Here is a 5160-nt window from a genome sequence, read left to right as displayed (position 1 = left end):
TTGAAGTGAGCTGACATCATGCTACTGCACTCTAGCCTGAGCGACAGAGTGAGACTCTGTCATAACATAAATAAATAAAATAGATTTAGAGATGATGTTGGAAATGTTCAGAAAATGAGTTAGCTGAGAAATGTAAAACAAACAAAAAAGGCTTACCAAGCACATCTTTACGGGCATAAAGTCTGAAAATAGACTGATGTCTTCTAAAAGAACGAATAGGACTCCTTCATTGACCAGTGACCATTACAGGGTAACATCCTGAACTTTAACTTCTATGGTACTTCCGGAGCCCCTCACTTGCAGCACCTTGGACAGAGATGCGACCAGCTCGTTTGCCTCAGCAGCTCTTAATTGAGATTCTATCATATTACCCACCTCATAAAATGTTTATAAGGAAAGCACCTTTTACCTACAAAACACTCAAAATATGACTTATTTCCTTTCTCCCTTTTGTTTGATAGGATGACAAGGATGGAGAGGCTCTCGATTTGGGTAGTGAGAAGTTGTTTGGATGAGAAAGCTGGGCCGTGCAGATTAAAATTCATATGAGGTCCAGTGGGTCACTATTAAAGTTTGGAGTGGACCATTTTAGAAAGAATTGCCTGTTGTGACCGTGAGGGCTTTTTCCCTTTCAGAGCTGTTTATATGAAGATGAATTTAACCGTGTGCGTGAGACAGTGTTAGGCACATTCTTTCCAGAGACTGACAAGAATCCCATCAGCACTCTGGCCAGAGAAAAGCAGCTTTGAGCTCAAGTGTAACAGAAAGGAAACAGGCTTTAGAGGTAGACAAATGCCTAGCCCTATCACTTATTAGCAGATTACTCCAATCTCTCAGAACGTTAGATTTTTCATCTGTGGAATGGGTATAATACTCACCTCAAAAAATGTTTATAAGGAAAGCACCTTGTACCTAGAAAACACCCAAAATATTAGTTCTTTCCTTTCTCCCTTTTATCAAAACTTTTAAAGCAGGCCAGGCGCAGTGGCTCATGCCTGTAGTCCTAGCACCTTGGGAGGCCGAACCTGGTGGATCACCTGGGGTCAGTAGTTCGGGATCAGCCTGGCCAACATGGCAAAACCCTGTCACTGCTGAGGGTATGGAAATTAGCCGGGCATGGTGGCAGGTGCCTGTGGTCCCAGCTACTCGGGAGGCTGAGGTGGGAGAATTGCTTGAGCCTGGAGGCTGGAGGTTGCAGTGGGTTAGCATTGTGCCACTTCACTCCAGCCTGGGCAAAAGAGCGAAACTCCATCTGAGAAGAAAAAAAATGAACAAACAAAAAACTATTAAAGCAAAACATCTGATGCTTGATTTTATATAATTATGTGGCAACTTAAAAACTGTGTCATTTATAGGTACTCAAGGCAAGGAAAAAGTTTTGAATCCTTACTTTTAAAGTTGGAATTTTCTATAAAAGTTCAGAATGTTTTTAATTTAAAGTTGTTTTAAGCACAAAGTAATAGAATTTATCCATAAAGGTTAAACATTTTAATTTTTATTATTAACTTTTATTTGTAATTGTTTTTTACCTTTTAAATTAAATATTTGTAGGCCGGGTGCAGTGACTCACGCCTGTAATCCCAGCACTTTGGGGGGCCAAGCCAGGCAGATCACAAGGTCAGGAGATCGAGGCCATCCTGGCTCACAAGGTGAAACTCCGTCTCTACTGAAAATACAAAAAATTAGCCGGGCGCGGTGGTGGGCGCCTGTAGTCCCAGATACTCGGGAGTCTGAGGCAGGAGAATGGTGTGAACCCCGGAGGCGGAGCTCGCAGTGAGCAGAGATCACGCCACTGCACTCCAGCCTGGGCGACAGAGCGAGACTCGGTCTCAAAAAAAAAAAAAAATTAAATATTTGTTAAAATTTAATTGAGAAGGAGGGGGAGAATGAATGAGTCGATTCTTATCATTTGAGGGGGTAAGACATCCACTTTTATACTTTTTTTTAGTTTTGTTTTTATTTTTAATTTTTGAGACAGGGTCTTACTCCGTTGCCTGGGCTGGAGTGCAGTGATCCAGTCTTGGCTCACTGTAGCCTCAACCTCCCAGGCTCGGGCAATCCTCCCGCCTCGGCCTCCCAAGTAGCTGGGACTGTGGGTGTGTACCACCATGCCCTGGCTGGTTTTTGCATTTTAAGTTGAGACGGGGTTTTGCCATGTTGCCCAGGCTGGTCTCGAGCTCCTGGATTCAGGCGATGTGCCCTCCTTAGCCTCTCCCAGGGAGCGGGGATTATAGGTGTGAGCCACTGTGCCTGGGCTACTTTTTTACTTCAGCTTTTCTAAAATGCTCTTGAAGAGCTGTTATTGCCTTTTATACTTAAAACTCCCAGTTTTACTTCCCCCAAACCCATCCTGGGCAGGCAGCAGGAGTGGACACACATACTGCAATACTCTAGGGCTGCAGCATCAGACCCAGAGGAGGAGGGAACTGCTGAATTAATAATGAGGGGGAGGAGGAGGGGTATGAGTCTATTCCAAAATTGGCCTTTCTCCTTCAAAAAGGACCACTTATTGTTTGTGCAATCAAAAGGTTTGTTTCATAGATATTTTCCCCAGGAGAAAAAAAACTTTCTCAGGAAACCGAGAAAGAAATTAAAATGAAAATAGCTATTGGCAAAAAAAAAAAAAAAAGATTCTATCATAGACCCTCCATGTCTATAAACATGCTCCTCCACTTCCTCATCAAACTGTCTTCTTCATAGTTTTTCCTCTGGATCACTTTGTTTGACAACTTAAAATTGTTGTTTTTTGAAATGCAAACATATAATCCAAGACAAAAAAAAAGATAGAAATATTTCCACATTTGAGGCACAGGATTAGTATAATCACTTTCACTGGTTAACTAATCTCCTGACATCCAGCCTCTCCTTACTACGAATATCCTACGCTACTCTTAATAACACTATAGCCAGACACTCCTCATTCCCTGCTTCAGACTTCTCACTGCTAACCACAGCCTTCTAGACCCTTCCCATAATCCTTATAGGTAGAAAAGCTGCTTTGCTCTTATTTATCCCAAGCCAGCCTTACATTTACTTCCTTTCTTCCTTTGTCATTACCAGTTCCAAACCAACTCCTTCCAGTAGCAGACGTTGTTGGATATCTACCCAGAAACCATTTCCTCTTGCTCTGTGCTGGCAGAGCTCTAGTTTTGGCTACATTTTGAATGGTCTAAGCCAGTGGTTCTCAAACTTTTGGTCTCAGGGCCTCCTGACACTCAAAAATGGACAAGAACCTCAAAGAATTTTTGTGGGCTATGCACGGTGGCTCATGCCTGTAATACCAGCAATTTAGGAGGTCGACATGGATCACTTGATTCCAGGAGTTTTAGACCAGCCTGAACAACATAGTGAGACCCTGTCTCTACAAAAAAAAATCATGCCACTGCACTCCAGCCTGGGCGACGGAATGAGACTCCACCTGATCAAAAAAAAAAAAAAAAGAAAAAGAAAGAAAAAGTAGAACAGTGGATACTACGGGCTGGGAATGGTAGGGGAAAGGTGGAAGAGGGAGGGATTTGTTAAAGAATACAAAATTACAGCTAGATAGGAGGAATAAATTCTCGTATTCTACACCACTTTAGGATGAGTATAGTTAACAATAATATATTACATAGTTTCAAATAGTTAGAAGGAGGATATTTCTTAACACAAAGAAATGAGGTTTAGGATGATGGACATGCTAATCACATTGATCTGATCACTATACATTATATGTTTAAAAACATCACTATATATCTCATAAATATATACAATATATTTTTTTTGGTTTTGTTTTCTTTTGTTTCTTTTCCTTTCTTTTCTTTTTCTTTTTCTTTTTCTTTTTTTTTTTTTTGAGACAGTCTAGCTCTTTTACCAGGCTGGAGTACAGTGGTGTGATCTCGGCTCATTGCAACCTCTGCCTCCCGGGTTCAAGCGATTCTCCGGCCTCAGCCTCCTGAGTAGCTGGGAGTACAGGCACATGCCACCATGCCTGGCTAATTTTTTGTATTTCTAGTAGAGATGGGGTTTCACCGTGTTAGCCAGGATGGTCTTGATCTCCTGACCCCGTAAATCACCTGCCTCGGCCTCCCAAAGTGCTGAGATTACAGGCGTGAGCCACCGCGCCTGGCCCTTCTTTTGTTTCTTTAATACAGAATCTCATTCTGTCACCCAGGCTAGATTGTGGTGCTCACTGCAGCCTCGAACTCCTGGGCTCAAGGGATTCTCCTGCCTCAGCCTCCAGAGTACTTGCAACTATAGGCATATGCCACACACCCAACTAATTTAAAATCTTTTTTTTTTTTGTAGAGACGGGGGTCTCACTATGCTGCTCAGGCTGGTCTTGAACTCTTGGCCTCAAGCGATCCTCCCATCTCGACCTCTGAAAGTGCTGGGATTACAGGTATGAGCAACCATGCCTGGCCTTAAATATGTACAATTTTTACATGTCAATTAAAAATGAAATAAAATGAATTTTTAAAATTTCTCTTTTTCTTATTCTCAGTGCGAAAAAACAAATTTTTAAAAAGTAAATAAATAACAAAATATAATTATGAGGAAGGTGTCATTTCCGCAAACATTGAATTTAACAATGTGTCAGAAATCTGATCTGTGTGAAAGGTCCACTGATGCCCCTCCCAGCTCTGTCATTTCCCAGCAGGGACTGTGAACAAGTATTTTCATCTTTCTAGATCTTAGTCTCCATATCTGCAACATGAGAATGACAACACTTGCCTTCTGGGGTTTTTGTGGTTTTGTAAAGAACAGAGCTGATATATGATAGGCACCTAGTACAGTGCCTAACACATAGTGTCAATTATAGGAAGTTCTTAATAGCAGTAATAACAAAAATTCAACAAGAAGTTTAGAGACAAGGTAAGATGTAACATTCTTGGGCCATATGGCCAAGGTGGGAGGATCGTTTGAGTCCAGGAGTTTAAGACCAGCCTGGGCAACATGGCAAGACTCCCAACTCTATTTAAAAAAAAAAAAAAAAAAAGCAACATTCTTAAAGTGACATATACATTTAGAACAACTATTTATTTATTTATTTATTTATTTTTGAGAGAGGGTCTGGCTCCATCACCTAGGTTGGAGTTCAATAGTGCCATCTTGCCTCAAGCTATCCTCCCACTTTGGACTCCTGAGTACCTAGGACTACAGGCACACACCACCATGCCC

This window comes from Mandrillus leucophaeus, unplaced genomic scaffold (assembly GCF_000951045.1).
Source record: "Mandrillus leucophaeus isolate KB7577 unplaced genomic scaffold, Mleu.le_1.0 Scaffold627, whole genome shotgun sequence".
Taxonomy (NCBI): domain Eukaryota; kingdom Metazoa; phylum Chordata; class Mammalia; order Primates; family Cercopithecidae; genus Mandrillus; species Mandrillus leucophaeus.
Note: the sequence above shows the minus strand (reverse complement) of the source record.